Source organism: Perognathus longimembris, chromosome 10, assembly GCF_023159225.1.
Source record: "Perognathus longimembris pacificus isolate PPM17 chromosome 10, ASM2315922v1, whole genome shotgun sequence".
Lineage (NCBI taxonomy): Eukaryota > Metazoa > Chordata > Mammalia > Rodentia > Heteromyidae > Perognathus > Perognathus longimembris.
Genome location: NC_063170.1, coordinates 32,422,747 through 32,442,365, shown reverse-complemented (window position 1 = coordinate 32,442,365; position 19,619 = coordinate 32,422,747). Strand labels below are relative to the sequence as shown.

The 19,619-nt window shown below is 42.9% G+C and overlaps 1 protein-coding gene and 1 long non-coding RNA gene across 6 annotated transcripts in view; one reads left to right on the top strand and one right to left on the bottom strand.

Moving 5' to 3' along the window:
- Positions 1-1,380: 1,380 nt before the first annotated feature.
- LOC125358553 lies at positions 1,381-12,419 on the bottom strand. Its single transcript, XR_007212326.1, has 3 exons — positions 11,909-12,419; positions 4,393-4,399; positions 1,381-1,392 (listed from the first exon to the last, which is right to left on the bottom strand). It is a non-coding gene; the product is annotated as an uncharacterized LOC125358553 (long non-coding RNA).
- Chd8 (chromodomain helicase DNA binding protein 8) overlaps positions 1,751-19,619 on the top strand; it is a 74,578-nt gene continuing 56,709 nt past the window's right edge. For 3 of the 5 annotated variants that reach the window (XM_048355755.1, XM_048355756.1, XM_048355750.1), the window contains exon 1: positions 2,199-2,271. The gene's annotated coding sequence lies outside the window, so the exon portion shown is untranslated. Of the gene's footprint in view, positions 1,880-2,188; positions 2,272-2,755; positions 2,863-19,619 lie in introns of those variants that run through there. The other 2 variants (XM_048355754.1, XM_048355752.1) reach the window with 2 other exon arrangements.

The following is a 19,619-nucleotide window of genomic DNA, read 5'->3' as shown; positions in this document are numbered from 1 at the left end:
ATGAGCACATTTTTTGTTTTTGACAATGTCATATCTTCCTTTGCCTTCCCCGTTTCTCTTCCCATCCTTGCCCTCAATTTACACAGTTCATTTTCCACATAATGTATACTGACTAGCATGATTTCATTTAGAACCTATTTTCTGTACCATACAATAATGAGAAGGTAACAGGCTTTCACTCTAAAAACCATTAATAATAAAGATTATATCTGGCCAGGCACCAGTGGCTCACACCTGTAATCCTAACTACTCAGAAGGCTGAGATCAGAGGATCATGGTTTGAAACCAGCCCTGGAAAGAAAATTTGTAAGATTCTTATCTCCAATAGAGTACTCAGAAAAAGCTGGAAGTGGTTCTGTGGCTCAAGTGATTGAGTGTTAGCCTTGAGCACAAAGAGGCTCAGGGACAGTGCCCAGTCCCTAAGTTCAAGCCCCAGAACCAGCAAAAAGAGAAAAAAAGATTCTATCTGTACATTCATTTACAGATGAACACATTATTCTGACAAACCCTAATACCTGAAATTTGGCATAATGATAGTAGTAGCAGATTTTGCCACAGGGAAATGTATCTAATCAAAGCGTATAACCTCTGATATAATACTGACTTATATGACCTTAAAAGTCTCTGAGTTCCTACTATGTGTGACCATATAAATTGTGTTACTGTTTAGGGAATTCCTTTTATGAACTGGAATTACTCCTTTTATTGGTCAGTTTTGTTTTTAAAAAAATGAGGTCTTAAGCCAGATGCCACTAGTTCATATTAGTACTACTAGCTACTCAGGTGTCTGAGATCCAGAGGATCGCCAGTGCAAAGCCAACTTGGGGAGAAAAATCTTTGAGACTCTTATTTCCAGAATAACCAATTAAAAGCTGAGTTAGAGGTATGGCTCAAGTGATTGAGTAGCTAGCTCAGCAATCATAAGGCCTTGAGTTCAAACTTCTGTGCCACCACAACAAAAACAAAATAGGGTTTTGCTGTATGATTCAGACTGGATTGGAACTCCTGATCCTGTCTGGCCTCATGGCCTAGTTCCTGGCATCACAAAAAAGACTCCCCCCCCCCCCCCCCCCCCCGCCAGCCAATATCAATAGAGCCTTAGGTTAGGAGATACAGGAAAAAAAAATGAATGCAATATCTCCTATCAAGAACACTGTAAATTAGTAGTGTTCTGGTGGCTCACAGCCTGTATTCCTAGCTATTCAAGATGCTGGGATCTGAGGATCAAAGTTCAAAACCAGCTTGGGTAGGAAAGTCCAGGAGACTATTTCCTATTTACAATTAACCAGCAAAAAGCCAGAAGTGGAGCTGTGGATCAAGTGCTAGAGTGCTAGCCTTGAGCATAAAGGTTCAAGGGCAGTGCTCCGGCCCTGAGGCACACACACACACACACTTTCACTCTCACTATCTCAGGATTTCCCCTTGAATGCTGTTATTTCCAACTGCGTTAGTACTCTGCAGCTAAAACGAGACTGGAAAATCTCCAAGTGAGGCAAATAGACTAGAAGCATGTAGAGCAGATATATAATGACCTGTGTTGGTGATGTGCTGGTATCCTGATATTTATAAAGGGTTACAAAGAGTATTTATAGGATTATAAAGGGTATTTATAAAGGATTCTCCTGGGAAGTGGTTTTACCCAAGTCTGTCAGAGATTTACCTCTTGGGTTTGGTCAGAGCTACCATTGAGAGGGGGCGATGGTGGTGGCCTTAACCTGGTTCATCATTATTCCAGAGTTCCTCATCCATACTGAGGGACATTCTGACTGGACCTAAACAGCCAGACAGAACGCCGAAAAGGCCTCAGGCCCTGATTGCTTCTTTTCCCCCTCCCACCAACGACGCACCAGGCGGATCCAAGATGGCTTCCCCAGAACAGGTAACTAAGTGTTGCTTGAGTTTAGAGCGCCCCCAACGGCAGGGGTCAAAAATACGGGAGACGGGTCGGACTGGGAGCTAAGCATTCAATAAGTAGGTGCCGCCAGATTTCATTTTCAATCGGGCACATCTATGGCTACCTAAGGACCCCATGCAGGCTTTCAGGACCTCTCTCAAGAGACTTCCTGGTGGCGCTCACACTACCACGCTGGGAGAGCCCTGATCCGGCCCTTCCATTGGTGGGAGGGAGGGAAAGGGGCGGGCCCAGGGAGCATGGACTACTAGCAAGCTAGATCGAGGCGAGGGCTGGCCAAGCTCTGCCGGAAGGCGCCTTGTTCTCCAAGACGGTGAGTTGAAACGCAGACAGGGAAGGAAACAGCAGGACCGGTCAAGGTAGGCTTCCCGCTCACCTTTGCCCCTCCGTCCCGGTCCAGGAATCGTTCCCAAATCCCGGGCTCTGAGCACGGATTCAGCATTCCCTCCGGCCCCCGCTTCCCGCTCCCCGTGCACGTCCCAGGCTCCGAGGGCTCCGGTGCTGGATGATGCTCTAGACCCGAACCATTCTCCTTTGTGAATGGCCGGGGACGAGGACGGCCGCTGGCGCGGGGCCGAGACGGCCGGGCCGCGGGAGGACGGCCGGGCCGCAGAGGACCTGGTCGCGCTTGTCATTGCCCTGCTGGGCGTGGCGTAGGGTTCCCGCAGCTCCTTGTTCTCCTTCCCCCACCCCACTCCCCTTTCGAGGAGGAAAAACTCCTTGGCTCCGCTTGCGACTCCGACGTGGGAGGTTAGGGTTTTTCCCATTTCTTTCTGACACCTTTTCTTTGCATTTTAATAAAGGTGGGTAGGTGAGCGTGTACCGCTTGTTGTTTACTCGTAGGTATAATTTCTGTGTGTCTCGCGGGAGTCTGGAGCCGGTTGTCGGGCAGTGTTTAGCGATTGGGGAGAAGAGAGGAGGAAGCTCCAGCCTCGCCTCTCCCTTGACAGGTCTGTGTGCTCGCTGGTGTTCTCGGCATTCTGTGAAGTCTTCCCTGGTAGACGACCCCTCCCCCTACCTCGGAGCTCCTGCGATGTATTTACTTCTCTAGTGTCGCAGGAAATGCCCCTACTATTGCAGCAGCGGTGCCAACGCAGCAGCTTTTTTTTTTTTTTTTTTAAGGGGCAACCCTCAAGTGATTAAGTCTTCATAGAAGTTAGTAGGGGACCAGTCTTTTCAATGAGTGAGCCAGACTAAAGAGATTTAGAATTCTAGGTAATTTTTGTTTAAAGTCCAGACAGTGGAGAATGTTTTAGACACAAGACAGGAGAACTGCGTTGACAGTGTTTGCTAAGATCCTTCCATCACATCAGCATCCACAGCATGTTCCGAGTTTGTCAGTACTAGTAAGGATTGGATGTCTTGGGTATCTTTAATATCTCAGGTAAGCTCCTATCTTCTGTGGGACACACTAGATGCTAGTGATACTGTGATTTGGATAATGTTTTCAGTTAATTACAGGATCCCTTCCAATAGGTTCTAGAACAAGTGTGGTAAAGTGGGAAAGTTCATATTTCAACTATATTTGAGTTATCCCAAACCTTAAAATAAAAAAGTTATAAGTAAAAACATTTTCCCTTAAGAAAACATTCTGTTTCCAAGAGGGCATCGTTAGTGGTCTGTAAAGGCAAGGTGAAAGACATTGGCTAGAAAGAGAAAGATATGTTTATGAAGGTTCTGGGGTTGTGACAGCGCATGTGCTTAGCCTCAAAGCCCTGGGTTTAAAGTCTCCTATCCCCCCAAAAGTGATGGACAGGAGAATGATTACATTGAAATAACAAAGAAATAATGGACCAGGAAGGGACTTTTGTTGTTGTTTTTGTACTGGGGCTTAAATTTCATTCCTGAGCACTGTCCTTTAACTTTCCCACTTAAGGCAGGCACATTGCTACTTAGGCACTACCTTCACTTCCAGCTTTTTGCTGGTTAATTGGAGATAACAACCTTAAGGATTTGTCTGCTTGAGCTAATTTCAAGTGGAGGTCCTAAGATCTCAGCCTCCTGAGTAGCTAGGATTGCAAGTGTGAGCCACCACTGCTGGTGAAAATATGGATTTGACAAAGGGATGTACAGGTAACTGTATAGGTTATAGCTTTGCTACATTTGATCTATTTTGTACATCTGGCATTTTGGTATTGTCAGTTCTCCAATTGACAAAATCTTTGTAGAAGTGGATAAGAGGGGCTGGGAATATGGCCTAGTGGCAAGAGAGCTTGCCTCGTATACAAGAAGCCCTGGGTGGGCTGGGGATATAGCCTAGTGGCAAGAGTGCCTGCCTCGGATACAGGAGGCCCTAGGTTCGATTCCCCAGCACCACATATACAGAAAACGGCCAGAAGCGGCGCTGTGGCTCAAGTGGAAGAGTGCTAGCCTTGAGCAATAAGAAGCCAGGGACAGTGCTCAGGCCCTGAGTCCAAGGCCCAGGACTGGCCAAAAAAAAAAAAAAAAAAAAAGAAGCCCTGGGTTCGATTCTCCAGCACCACATATCTAGAAAACGGCCAGAAGAGGCGCTGTGGCTCAAGTGGCAGAGTGCTAGCCTTGAGCAAAAAGGAAGCCAGGGACAGTGCTCAGGCCCTGAGTCCCACGCCCCAGGACTGGCCAAAAAAAAAAAAGAAGTGGATAAGAAAATGTTTCTGCTGAGCTTGTCATTAGGAAACATCTTGAATTTCCTGGAACACCTTTCTTATAGCACCCCTGGGTGTTAAGTTCAGATGTCTTAGCTTGTGGTACACTGAAGACTTTTGGTTGTAGCAAGAACAATGACATTTTTCATGAAGGATTGAGTTTCTGACAATAATTGGAGGGTGTGAGGCCATTTTTTGTTGTTGTTGGTTGTGGGGCTTGAACTCAGGGTCTATGCACTGTCTCTGAGCTCTTTTGCTCAAGGCTAGCACTCTACTACTTTTTTTTCTAGCCACAGTTCCACTTTTGAGTTCTGGTTAATTGGAGATCGGAGTCTTACTGACACTCCTGCCTGGGCTGGCTTTGAACACTATCCTTAGATCTCAGCTTCCTTGTGTACCTAGGAGGATTACAGGCATGAGCCATTAGTGCCTGAAAGCATTCTTTAAAAGATATATCTCCCTTGTAAAGGGAATCTTTATTTAATTGTTTCTGTTATTATTATTGTTGCTTTTTGAATGTGTGATACCAGGGTTTGAATTCAGGGTCTCACACTCACTTGTCTGGATTGGAAATGAGATCCTTTGTATTTCAGCCTTCTGAGTAGCTAGGCACATAGACATGAGGCACTACTGCCCAGCTTGAAAGGCTTTTTTTTTTTTTTTTTTTTTTTTTTTTGTTGTTGGTTTTAGGGCTTGAGCTCAAGGCCTGGGTGCTGGTCCCTGAGCTTTTTTGCTCAAGGCTAGTGCTCTACTACTTTGAGCCACAACTTCACTTCCCATTTTCTGGTGGTTAATTGGAAATAAAGTCTCTTGGACTTTCTTGCCGGGGATGGCTTTTAACCATGATCCTCAGATCTCAGCCCCCTGAGTAGCTAGGATTATAGATGTGAGCCACCAGAATCCAGCCAAGGATTTTTTTTTAAAGCAGTACTGCCAAAATTATGCTTGCTTTCTGAAAGAATAAGATTTAATCTCATCTGTGGAAGAAGTATGACCTTCAAATACATGCTAAATATTTAGTGATAGTATTTGTCCACAGCTCTGGAAGAATTCTTTTGAGATTGTATTGAGCCTAATACCTAGGAGAATTTCATTCATTCATGAAGATTCATTTTTCTGGATCCTCTAGCCTCACTCTGAGAACTTGAATTCACTGTACTTCTGAACTTGTGTTTGGGCAAATCTCTGATCTATAGAAATTTTCATGGGCTGGGAATATGGCCTAGTGGAAAGAGTGCTTGCCTTGTATACATGAAGCCCTGGGTTCGATTCCTCAGTACCACATATATAGAAAAGGCCAGAAGTGGTGCTGTGGCTCAAGTGGCAGAGTGCTAGCCTTGAGCAAAAAGAAGCCAGGGACAGTGCTCAGGCCCTGAGTTCAAGCCCCAGGACTGACAAAAAAAAAAGTTTTCATGACCTGTTCTTGCATTACTGTAACCATCCAGTATTTACTGTTTACCTTTAGCATCTGATTGATTGATAAACTGTTGTTTCCTGTCTCAGTTTGCCTTTTTTTTTTCAGTTTGCCTTTTTTATAACCCCTTCTTAGTTAATTTTTTTATTCTTTTGCTTCATGAGGTTGGTCCTTTTCCTGTTCCGATTTTGTTCATTTTGCTTTATGCTTTAATTCTGACATTGTGACTTTTTGTTTCTCTGTTTAGCTGAGAGCTGGTAAGGAATGTAGAGAAAACCTAATTTTCAAGATATGGTTCTTCAGATGCCCAATACTCAAATGATAGTTTTATGTTTATATAAGGAAGCCGTTGTGTAAATAGTTTCTATTGCCTAAAAGTTTAGCCTGAAAGTTTATTTAACCATTTAGTACATCTTAAATATTGCCCTAGATGACCCTTTTCCCCCTCAACCCCTTAGTTTTATGTGTATACTTTTGAAGTCTATTTATTTCCATTTGCATCTCATAACTATTTCATGCCACTTTTCAATTTTTCATTGTATTTGTATGGTGAGATATATCTATTTCTGTAGTTACTGAATATTTTAAATCTAAGCTACAAAATATATTAATGAGGTTATGCCTTAGGCTATTCTGTAGATAAGTTTTTTGCCTTTTTATTACATGTTTATTTTTGTCCTTCACTTAGATTTTTGGGTTATTTAATGTCATGTGAAACAAAATGATCAACTTAGAAATATTGTTTGTCTTGCCTTCAGGTTGCAGTAAGAGAATTTAAAATGTAAGACAAAATTCAGTAGGCCTAGATAGGAATTAGCCTGCCACACATAATTGTTTTAAAGTCTTCTGCAGGAATGAATCCAGGAACATGTTCTGAGCATGGCAGAGGGGATGTAGGGAAAGTGTTAGCTTGCTCAAATTCGAAGTATCAGTTTATGTCCTCAGTGGTCTGTAGAGTTCTCAGAACAGTTACTTATTCTTATGCATTATTACTAATAAAAGGTTAGCTCTTGGGCTGGGAAGATGGCCTAGTGGCAAGAGTGCTTGCCTCATATACATGAAGCCCAGGGTTCGATTCCCCAGCACCACATATATAGAAAATGGCCAGAAGTGGCGCTGTGGCTCAAGTGGCAGAGTGCTAGCCTTGAGCAAAAAGAAGCCAGGGACAGTGCTCAGGCCCTGAGTCCAAGGCTCAGGACTGGCAAAAAAACAAAAAAGATTAGCTATTTTGTTGAAAGAATGAAACATCCTTGGTTTTGTGTACTCTTGAATATTTCCAGTGAAATATCTTGTATCTGGCTTTATTTGTTATTTTCAGACTTTATTTCGTTTTTAGAAGGATAAAACACAGTAGCATAAGACTGTATATAATCCCATCACTTTAGTGGCTGATACAGGAGAATTGCAAGTTCAAAGTCAGCCTGAGCTACATAGTTTTTGTCTCAAAAATAAAAAGGGGTGAGGATACATAGGGAATGGCTCAGGTCGTAGAGTACTTGTCAAGCAAGCCGATCATGAGCTATAGGCCCTGAATTCAAGTCATGGTACTGAGACAGAAAGACAGACAGACACACACACGTACACACACACACAAGTTGGTTGAGTGGCTTGGTACTAGTTTTCAGAAGTATGCTTTCCCCCCCCGTATGTCAGTACTTTAATGTCCCAGTATTTTACTTATTTTTATTTTTTATTTGTTTTTTGTCTGTCATGGGGCTTGAACTCTGGGCCTAGGCTCCTCAGCTCAAGGCTAGCTCTCTACCAGTTGAGCCACAGTGCCACTTCTGGTTTTCTGGTGGTTAATTGGAGATAAGAGTCTCATGGACTGTCCTGCTGTACTGCCCTGCTCCAGCTGGCTTTGAACTGCCATCCTCAGATCTCAGCTTCCTGAGTAATGAGGATTACAGGTGTGAACTGCAGCACCCAGCCTGTCCCAGTATTTTAGTAATGAGTAAAAATTCGATCACTTTTTTTTTTTTTTTTGCCAGTCCTGGGCCATGAACTCAGAGCCTGAGCACTGTCCCTGGCTTCTTTTTTGCTCAAGGCTAGCACTCTGCCACTTGAGCCACAGCGCCACTTCTGGCCATTTTCTATATATGTGCTGCTGAGGAATGGAACCTTGGGCTTCATGTATACCAGGCAAACACTCTACCACTAGGTCATATTCCCAGCCCTGCTCTTTTTTTCTTTCTTTCTTTCTTTCTTTCTTTCTTTCTTTCTTTCTTTCTTTCTTTCTTTCTTTCTTTCTTTCTTTCTTTTTTTTTTTTTTTGATGCGTTGGTTCCAGGGCTTGAACTCAGGGCTTGGGCATCATCCCATAGTTTGTTTGTTTTCTCAAGCCTAATGTTCTACTACTTTAGCCACAGCTCCACTTCTGCCTTTCTGGTAGTTAATTGGAGTTAAGAGTCTCATAGACTTTCCTGCCTGGAATGGCTGCAAACCACCATTCTCAGACCTCAGCCCCCGAGTTGCTAGGACTATATGCTTGAGCAAGTCTGCAGCTTATAAGAATATGTCAATAACTTCTGAGAATGATTGTATGGTAAGTAAATTCTCCCATCCCCCACCCCGCTGAGTTACGCCCTCAGTCTAGTAACTGAATTCTGTTTTTTAATGCAAAAGCAAGGCAAGGCTTTATTCAAGCAGGCCACAGTCCCGGCCTCATCCTACCCACTGACACAGCGGAGTTTAGGCGGAAGCCCCGAGCTGCGATTCCACAGCTTATAAAGGCAAAAAACAAAGTTACAGCAATCAGGTGTTCAAGCAAGCAAGATTAGGATATGGGTACAAATCTGATTGACTCAGGGCTTGAGGCACTAGGTTCAAGGCATTCTGGGGGCGGTTAGAGTTGAGCATTCCCTGGGCCCTAATAAGCTTGCCCTGGGTTTGCTCATAGTTTCATTCCCCCCTTCATTCCCCCCTTCTGATAGGTAACTGGAGAACCAATCGTGATTCTCCTTATTAGTTTGATTCTGACAGAATCAGTAGGGACAGGTTGGTATTGTGCCTGCAATACCATAAGTCATCGGTGGTGCTTTTCTTAAGTTGGTAGCGGGTGTGGCTCAGGAGGGGGTCCAGTCTCATAAAGGGCCTTTAGCTTGGACCGGATCTCTTGGTGGACTTGCTATAGGGCTCTGAGGGGGCGAAAAAAGCTTATAACAAATGTGATTGCAAGTTAGGAATGACATTTTAGATGACATCACACAAGTCCCTTAGCCCTGCAGATACAGGTACAGATAAACATAGTTTTACACCAAAGCCCCAATTCTGACCCTATTTATATTATAGCCAATATGATTACATACCAACTTTACTCATGCTCTAATTTTAAGACATACTGGTACCATCTGCAGTAACTGAATTCTTTTTTTTTTGGCCAGTCCTGGGCCTTGGACTCAGGGCCTGAGCACCTTCCCTGGCTTCTTCCCGCTCAAGGCTAGCACTCTGCCACCTGAGCCACAGCGCCCCTTCTGGCCGTTTTCCATATATGTGGTGCTGGGGAATCAAACCGAGAGCTTCATGTGTAGGAGGCAAGCACTCTTGCCGCTAGGCCATATTCCCAGCCCAGTAACTGAATTCTTAATTTCAATTTAAAAGAAGGATATATGGGCTGGGAATATGGCCTAGTGGTAGAATGCTTGCCTTGTATACATGAAGCCCTGGGTTCCATTCCTCAGCACCACATACAGAAAAAGCCAGAAGTGGCACTGTGGCTCAAGTGCTAGCCTTGAGCAAAAAGAAGCCAGGAACAGTTCTCAGGCCCTGAGTTCAAACCCCAGGCCTGGCAAGAAAAAAAGGATATTTGACATTTGTAAAGCTTTCAAGGTTTCTCAAGTGGCCTCCTGTGGTCATGGGAACCTTTGAGATTTCCTCCTAGATTTTTTTATTCTAGTATATATTTCAGAATGTACCATTGGGAACCCTAAAGAGTTCAAATCAGGCTCGGAATATGGCTTAGTGGTAAAGTGCTTGCCTAGCATGCATGAAACCCTGGGTTCAATTCCTCAGTACCACATAAGCAGGAAAAGCCAGAAGTGGCACTGTGGCTCAAGTGGTAGAGTGCTAGCCTTGTGCAAAAAAACAGAGTTCAAATCAAAAGAATTTTGTGTATGGAATATGATTATATCAGGCATATAACTACCTAAGTAGATGGCATAAATGTAAGAGGATCTCTCTTTCTTTCTCTTTCTCTGTCTCTCTTGATGGAACCCTGGGCCTTGAGCATGTTTAATAAGTGTTCTGCCTTTAAGTTGTATTCTCTCTCTCTCTCTCTCTCTCTCTCCCTCTCTCTCTCTCTCTCTCTCTTTTTTGCCAGTCCTGGGGCTTGGACTCAGAGCCTGAGCCCTGTTCCTGGCTTCTTTTTTGGTCAAGGCTAGCACTCTGCCACTTGAGCCACAGTTCTACTTTTGGCTTTTTCTATATATGTGGTGCTGAGTAATCGACCGCCAGGCATGTATACGAGGCAAGCACTCTTGCCACTAGGCCATGTTCCCAGTCCCTGTATATTCTCTCTCTCTCTCTCTCTCTCTCTCTCTCTCTCTCTCTCTCTCTCTTGCCAGTCCTTGGCCTTGAACTCAAGGCCTGAGCACTGTCTCTGTCTCTAGCTTCTTTTTGCTCAAGGCTAGCACTCTACCACTTTAGCCACAGCGCCACTTCTGGCCATTTTTCTGTATATGTGGTGGTGGGGAATCGAACCCAGGGCTTCATGTATATGAGGCGAGTACTCTTGCCTCTAGGCCATATTCTCAGCCCTGTATTCTCTTTTTGTACTCTTGAATAGATGACCCAGTTTTATGGAAACATCTTTTAGCCTCCTGTTCTTTATTGCTTTTCTTCAGTATTCATTTCTTTAAACCTTTTTCTAGAGGGCGGGACACACCAGTCAGAGTTCCTTTATTTGCCTATGAAGTCTACACAATGCTCTACTCTTACCTGTTTAACAGATATGTCCCCAGTGGGGACATTTTATAAATGAGATCATATATATGTATATGTATATACATACTACATACATACATATATATAATGTCACTTATGTATCACTTCCTTTCATTGCTTTTTTTTTTTTTTGGCCAGTCCTGGGGCTTGGACTCAGGGCCTGAACACTGTCCCTGGCTTCTTCCCGCTCAAGGCTAGCACTCTGTCACCTGAGCCACAGTACCCCATCTGGCCATTTTCTGTATATGTGGTGCTGGGGAATTGAACCCAGGGCCTCATATATATGAGGCAGGCACTCTTGCCACTAGGCCATATCCCCAGCCCATTGCTTTTATTTGTTTATAAATGAGATCGTGTTCCTGTGTGTGTGTGTGTGTGTGTGTGTGTGTGTGTGTGTGTGTGTCTTATATATCACTTTCTTTCCTTGCCCTCCTGAAAGCTGCTGGAGTCAAAGGCTGGATCAGGCAAGAGAACTGCAACCACACAGCCTAGTGAGTTGCAAAATTCCAAGTTACCATAATAAGATTTGAGGTAAATGGGTTGCTAGTGAAATAGACACTGGGTTTTTTGTTCGTTTGTTTGTTTGTTTTGTTTTGTTTTGTTGCTAGTCCTGGGCCTTGGACTCAGGGCCTGAGCACTGTCCCTGGCTTCTTTTTGTTCAAGGCTAGCACTCTGCCACTTGAGCCACAGTACCACTTCTATATATGTGGTGCTGAGGAATCGAACCTATGGCTTCATGTATACGAGGCAAGCACTCTTGCCACTAGGCCATATTCCCAGCCCCGTGAAATAGACACTGGCACAGTCCTGCAAACATGAACATAATTAGTAAAGTTACCTGGGATATTTCCCTGGACATCAGTGCTGGTTGAAGTCTGTTGGATGGCTAGGAGGTTAAAGGCTTGTACTGCTTTCTCAGCATATTATTGCTAGGATCCTTTTATCCTGCCCAGCAGGCCTGCTATTCTAATTGTGAAGCATGCATGCATATATATGTATATGTACATATATGTATACACACATATAATCTCCCAATATTCCACTTAGATCAGCTTTAAAGGATACTTTTGCTTTCTAATAAGCTTTAGGTGATTGTTTTAAAATAATAAATAGGGAATAATAAATTCCTTTGTTTGCCTACTGTGTGCCAAGCATTACATATTTTCTTTTAATCTTTAGAATTACTCTGAAATGTATTGGATGTTAGCTACATTTTACAGAAGAGAAAAAAAAAAAAAACATGTAAGTAACTGTACTAGAAGGAGTCTCTGGGGTTGGGATGTAGTTCAGTGGCAAAGCATTTGTGCAACATCTTTGGTTGGATCCCCAGTACAAAAAAGAAAAGACAAAAAAAAAAAAAGGACTCTGCTCTGTCTGACTTCAAAGTCCTATTTGTTATCTACTCTCTCTATTAAAAAGTTTATTGGTAACCCTGTGGGAGATGGTCTTTGACCACACTAGTAGGTGGGCTAGGCAGGTATGTAGTACCTTATTATAGCTGTACTGTTAACAGTTGCAGAAGTTTGAGAATGTAACTTTCTATGGTTTTTTTCTTTTTTTTGTGTGTGTTTTTTTTGTATCTCAGGAAAAAGAATAATGGTTTATTTTACTTAGTTTACCAAGTTGTTTTTTTTTGGGGGGGGCAGGATGTTGGCATTACTGGAGTTTGAACTCATAGCATTTGCAAATGCTTCACTACTGAACCACACCTCCAGCCTTTTGTTTTTGCCAGTCCTTGGCCTTGAACTCAAGGCCTGAGCACTGTCTCTGGCTTCCTTTTGCTCAAGGCTAGCACTCTACCACTTGAGCCACAGCACCCCTTCTGGCTGTTTTCTATATATGTGGTGCTGATGACTCGAACCTAGGGCTTCATGTGTACAGGGCAAGCACTCTTGCCACTAGGCCATATTCCCAGCCCCGGTAAGGCATTTTATATAACCGGTATTTAGCCAGTGTAAGCCAATTTATTTCACTAAATTTTCATCTATGTATGTCACTGGGGTTAAACTTTGTGCCTGGAAATAGAAGTCTGATAACCATGTTTTTGTAATGTTTCTTCTCCTACCCCACATACTTTTATTTCTTGGTGTGTGTGCTGGTACTGAGGTTTGAATTTAGAGCCTCATGTTTGCTTAGCTAGTGTTCTATAACTTGAGACATGCCTGTAGCCTTGTTGTTTTTTTTGGGGGGGGGGCTATTGAAGATAGGGTTTTATACTTTTGTTTTATTTTTCAATTTCCTACCTGTGCTGGCTTAAAACCAAGATCCTCCATGCCTCAGCCTCCTCAGTAGCAAGGGTTACAGTTACTGGTGTTAGACGTCTCTCTTTTTGTGTCTATCTATCTCTTTCTTATTACCATGGTAGGAGGCTGAGATCTGGAGGATCACAGTCAGAGGCCAGCCCAGGCAGAAAAAGTTAACTAGACTCAATCTCCAGAGTACTAATAACCAAAAGCAGGGCTGGAAATATGGTTCAATGGGAAAGAACAAGTTGAATAAGCAAGGGGAGGCTTAAGCTGAAAACCCCAGTATTACTTAAAGAAAAAAAGAAAAGAAACATGCCTGTAATCAAAGCTGAGATCTGAGAATCTTGGTTCAAAGCCAGAGAAGGCAAGAAAGTCCTTGAGACTTTTGTTTTCGTTTTTTTTTTGCCAGTCCCGGAGCTTGAACTCAGGGTCTGAGCACTATCCCTGGCTTCTTTTTGGTCAAGGCTAGCATTCTGCCACTTGAGCCACACCGCCACTTCTGGCTTTTTCTATATATGTGCTGCTGAGGAATGGAATCCAGGGATGTATACCAGGCGATAGGCCATATTCCCAGCCCTAATCCCTGAGACTTTTGTTAGTCATGGAGCTTGAACTTGGGGCCTGGGTGCTGTCCCTGTACTCTCAAGCTAGCATGCTCAAGGCTAGCATGCTACTTCTTTGAGCTATAGTGCCACTTTGAGTTTTCTTTTTTTGTCTGTTGTGGGGCTTGAACTTGGGGCCTGGGCTCTGTCTCTGAGTTCTTCACCTCAAGGCTAGCCCTCTACCACTTGAGCCACAGCACCACTTCCTGTTTTCTTGGTGGTTAATTTGAGGTAATAGTCTCATGGGGGCTGGGGATATGGCCTAGTGGCAAGAGTGCTTGCCTCGTATACATGTGGCCCTGGGTTCAATTCCCCAGCACCACATATACAGAAAACAGCCAGAAGTGGCGCTATGGCTCAAGTGGCAGAGTGCTAGCCTTGAGCAAAAAAGAAGCCAGGGACAGTGCTCAGGCCCTGAGTCCAAGCCCCAGGACTGGCAAAAAAAACAAATAAATAAAAAAAGTCTCATGGACTTTCCTGCCTGGGACTTTCCTGCTTGGGCAGTCCTCAACTCTTAGCTTCTTGAGTAGGATTATTGGCAAGAGCCATTGGCTTGCAGGTGCATTTCCAGTTTTCTGTTGGTTAATTGGAGGTAAGAGTCTCATGGGCTTTCCTGCCCCCACTGGCTTTGAAGTGTGATCCTCAGATCTCTGCCTCCTATGTAGTTAGGATTACAGCCAAGAGCCACCAGCACCCAACTCCCCAAGACTCTTAACTCCAACTAAGCACTCTCTCTCCCCCAAAAAGAAAAAACCCAGAAGTAGAGCTGTGGCTCAAGTGGTAGAGTGCTGGCCTTGAACAAAAAAGCACAGGGACAGTGCCCAGGCATTGAGTTCAAGCCCCAAGGCCAGAAAAAAAAGTTACAGTGAAGTGAAAACAATGTGTTATAGAAAATATTTGAATTAAATCAACATATATATGTTTATATATGTATGTATGTAAAACATGCTGAGTTAAAACTGCATTCAGGGGTGTGGAGGAAAGTGCAAAATAGAGGAGCTGGACTTTACTATGAAGTGCACATGTTTTACTTATGTTGGATACTCAAAAGGGTTGAGTTAGATGTTCTTTATCTAGCCAGCATATCATTTTCACTTTAGTGATAATATGCCAGTGAAAAGGAATTTCTTTGTATTCATTCTAACTTGAACTTTAAGGGCAATGGTTCTTTGAGATTAGGCTCCTATTTTCTGTCTTCAGAGTTAAGCAAAATCTTGAGCATTTAACTGGAGGATAAATATCTGCAGTGAGGTTGCCTTTTAAAAAAATGAATTCATGCCCTAATTTGTGAGTCATAAGGGTTTAGTGTCATCCATTTGCTAAAGGGATAACTGAAATTTTATTAATATCAATAATGATTATTACACTGTAGAAAGTATTCTTTTATGTGTGTTGCTATATGTAAAGCTATGTTTGCTCGAGGTCCTAAAAAGTCACGATGATTATGATTTTATGATCCTCTGACTATTTCTATTGAGAAAGTGTGTTACTGCCCATTTGCTGACACTGCAGTATGAGTGCCTGCTGAGAAACCTCCTTCTACCCTCCCTCTACCCTCTGCAGTTTAACTCCCACACATCTTTCCCTGCAAGTTCAGTTCAGTGAATTCCTTCAGCAAAAGTACATCTAATGCCCATTACCATCTGAAGAAGTTATAAACAGTCCTTGCCCTTGAGGAACTTGCATTCAAGTGGGGGAGGTAGGCACAGCAAACAATTAATTATATAATCAGTTATTAAATCTTCACTACAAAAAGACAGTATTGAATGTTAAAAGAGAAATTACATTAGGGGCATGCAATCTAGAAAGTGGTATGTTGATAGGTTGTTAAGATTGTGACTTGACTGCTAAATTTGAATCGGCACTGTGTATATTATCTTTGTATACCACATTGTCTTAATCTGAAATAAAGGTAATTATTTCACACCTATTAAAAAATAGGGGATGAGATGTAGGGCAGTGGTAGAGCATGTAGGTATGAGGTCCTAGGTTCAATTTCCCAGTACCACTCCCCCCAAAAAAGAAAAAAGAAAACATGAGGAAGAATTAAATGGAGAAGAACTAGTTAGATGGCAGTAAATTGAAACAGTAGAAGCAAAAGTAGATGAAAGATTTGAAGGATATTTAGAAGACAGAGGTTTTTTCATTTGTTTGTTGAACTTTGGGCTTGAACTTAGGGCTTGGGTGCTGTCCCTTAGTTTTCTTGCTCTACCACTTGAGCCACAGCTCCATTTTCAGCTTTCCTGCTTGGGCTGGCTTTGAACTATGATCATCAGATCATAGCCTCTTGAGGAGCTAGGAAATAAGTATAGACATTGGCAAAGTCATTTTCCCACCCAAATATCTATCTAGCAACATGTGTTGTGTACCTTCTAAGACACAATCATAGCTTGGTGCCAGGGGCTCACATGCAGGAGACTACTTATTCAAGTCACTTTCTACTTAACAGTGGAGAGCAGATATCTGAAAATATTTATATACTAAATTTGATGGACATTGCAAAGTTCTTATGTTAGTGAACATTTTAGTTTTGTTTGATGTAATTGACGACTCTTTACCCTGCAGATCTTTACTCTCTAATTCTGGGACATTGCACATACTCTTTTCCCTTCTTTCTCTAACCTATTTAAATTGACAGCTTAGACTGGTGCCAGTGGCTTGTGCCTGTAATCCTAGCTTTATAGGAGGCTGAGACAGTTCAAAGCCACCCTGGATCGGAAAGTCCATGAGACTCTTTTCTTCTACTAACCACCAGAAAACTGAAAGTGGCACTGTAACTCAAAGGGATAGAGCACTAGCCTTGCGCAAAAGAGGTCAGGGACAGTGCCCAGGCCTCAAGTTCAAGCCCCACAACTGATAAACAATAAAAAGTAAATAAACTGACAGCTTATTCTGATCCTTAAATTCTATATACTCCTGGTTTCTTCCTTATCTTTTCTTTCTCTACAAAACAAATCATAAACAGTTGGGTCTCCAACTCCGTGTTTTATGTAGCCTGTGTAGTATTTAAATTTTAAATTGTATTTTAAACTTAAGTAGTTTTTCATAAAACTCCATATTTCTTGCGCTGGAAAAAAGCTGAAGTTTCCCTTAGATGTATATTTTCCATGCGATCCTCAGATCTCAGTCTCCTGAGTAGCTAGGATTATGGGCATGAGCCACTGGTGCTCAGGAAAGCCCATGAGACTTTTATCTCCAATTAACCACTCCCAAACCAGAAATGGAGCTGTGACTCAAATCGGTAAAGGCTAGCACCTTAGCAAAAGAGCTCAGGGACAGTGCCCAGGTCCAGTTCAAGTCCCACGATCAACCAAAAACCAACCAACCAACAACAAAAAAAAACCCCACATCTATTTCTTTGGTACCTCCTAAATTAATTTCCTTCCCCCCACTTCTGTTCTTGTAACAGCATCCTGTTAATTCATCATTACCTTGTTTTAGCATCAACATTTATCACTACTCCTCATTTCAGACAAATGTACATAAAAATTGCCTTGCCTAATAAGAGTTGTGGTAGGGATTATGAGAATATTACTTTTTTTTTTTTTTTTTTTTTTTGGCCAGTCCTGGGCCTTGGACTCAGGGCCCGAGCACCGTCCCTGGCTTCTTCCCGCTCAAGGCTAGCACTCTGCCACTTGAGCCACAGCGCTGCTTCTGGCTGTTTTCTGTATATGTGGTGCTGGGGAATCGAACCTAGGGCCTCATGTATCCGAGGCAGGCACTCTTGCCACTAGGCTTTATCCCCAGCCCCGAGAATATTACTTTTGCCTTTCAATATAGCAAATTATTTGGTATAGTGTATGTAAAATAAATGGTAACATAATGAAGAAGCATTTAGTATAGATCTTAGAAGATTAGTATGTAGACAGGACAAAGTTAAGAACAGTGTATAACTTAAAGGCAACAATATTAACTAGACCTAGATGAGGGGAAAAAATTACAATAGTATCTTTTGTTTGTTTTTGTCAGCATATAAATGTGTATATAGAATAACAGTTAAAAGAAAAGACTGAAAAGGCAACACTTTTTTATTTTATTTTTTTACCAGTCCAGGGGCTTGGACTCAAGGCCCTCACTGTCCCTGGCTTCTTTTTGCTCAAGGTTAGCACTCTGCCACTTGAGCCACAGCGCCACTTCTGGCCATTTTCTGTATATGTGGTGCTGGGGAATTGAACCCAGGGCTTCATACGAGGCAAGCACTCTTGCCACTAGGCCATATTCTCAGCCCCGGCAACATGTAGTTTTAAGATTATTTACTTCTGCAGGTCTTGCATTGGTTTGAACTCAGGGCCTGGGCACTGTCCCTGAGCTTTTTTGGTCAAGACCGGTGCTCTACTACTTGAGCCACAACTTTCTGGCTTTTTGATGGTTAATTGGAGATGAGTCTCACAGACTGTCCTGCCCTGGCTGGATTTCAATCACAATCCTCAGATCTGAGCCTCTTGGGTAGGATTATAGGCTTGAGCCACTGGCATCAGGCTTCAGATTTCTTTCTTTCTCTTTCTCTTTCTTTCTTTTTCTTTTTCTTTTTTTTTTTTTTTTTTTGCCAGTCCTGGCACTTGGACTTAGGGCCTGAGTACTGTCTCTGGCTTCTTTTTGCTCAAGGCCAGCACTCTACCACTTGAGCCACAGCACCACTTCTGGCTTTTTCTGTAAATGTGGTGCTGGGGAAGTGAACCCAGGGCTTCATGTATACAAGGCAAGCACTATTGCCACTAGGCCATATCTCCAGCCCCAAGATTTATTTCTTAATAGCAGGTACTTTAGAAAGTGTATTTTTGTTTGTTTGTTTGTTTTGCCAGTCCTTGGGGACTAGGACTCAGGGCCTGAGCACTGTCCCTGGCTTCTTTTTTGCTCAAGGCTAGCACTCTACCTCTGGAGCCACAGCGCCACTCCCAGCTTTCAGGTCTTCATGCATGCTAGGTGTACACTCTACCACTAAGCCACATTCCCACCCCTAGAAAGTTTCTAAACAGGAAATTGATTTGGCCAAATTGTATATTAGGATATTTATTTGATAGCAGAGTGAAATAAGAGGGAGGAAGACCAATATTTTTGTTGGTGGTTGTTTTTTGTTGTTGAAGTAATGGAGTTTCAACTCAGGACCTCAGTGCTAGCTAGGCAAGTGCTATTCTAAGACTTCTTTTCTCTATTCTTTTTTTTTGCCAGTCCTGGGCCTTGGACTCAGGGCCTGAGCATTGTCCCTGGCTTCTCTTTGCTCAAGGCTAGCACTCTGCCACTTGAGTCACAGCACCACTTCTGGCCATTTTCTGTATATGTGGTGCTGGGGAATCGAACCCAGGGCTTCACGTATACGAGGCAAGCGCTCTTGCCACTAGGCCATATCCCCAGCCCGACTTCTTTTCTCTAGAACAAGCAAATACATGAATAAAATTTTGCAGGAGTTGGGTGCTAGGGGCTCAGGCCTCAGAGGAATGTCCACTAGACTCTTATCTGCAATTAACCACCAAGACAAACTTTATAAGAGGAGCTGTGGCTCAAGTGGTAGGGAAGTGGCCTTGAATAAAAAAGCTTAGGGGCAGCACCCAGATCTTGAGTTTAATCCCCAGGACTGGCACAAGAAAAGAAGAAAGATTGCAGCAGAAAGAAAAGTCAGATACATATATTCTTTTCTTCCCCAGAATTTTTATCTATTTATTTATTTTTATTTTTTGCCAGTCCTGGGGCTTGGACTCAGGGCCTGAGCACTGTCCTTGGCTTTCTTCTTGCTCAAAGCTAGTACTCTACCTCTTGAGCCATAGTGCCACTTCTGGCCTTTTCTCTTTATGTGGTGCTGAGGAATCAAACCCAGGCCTTTATGCATGCAAGGTGAGCATTCTACCACTAAGCCATATTTCCAACCCCTCCCATAAATTTTTTATAC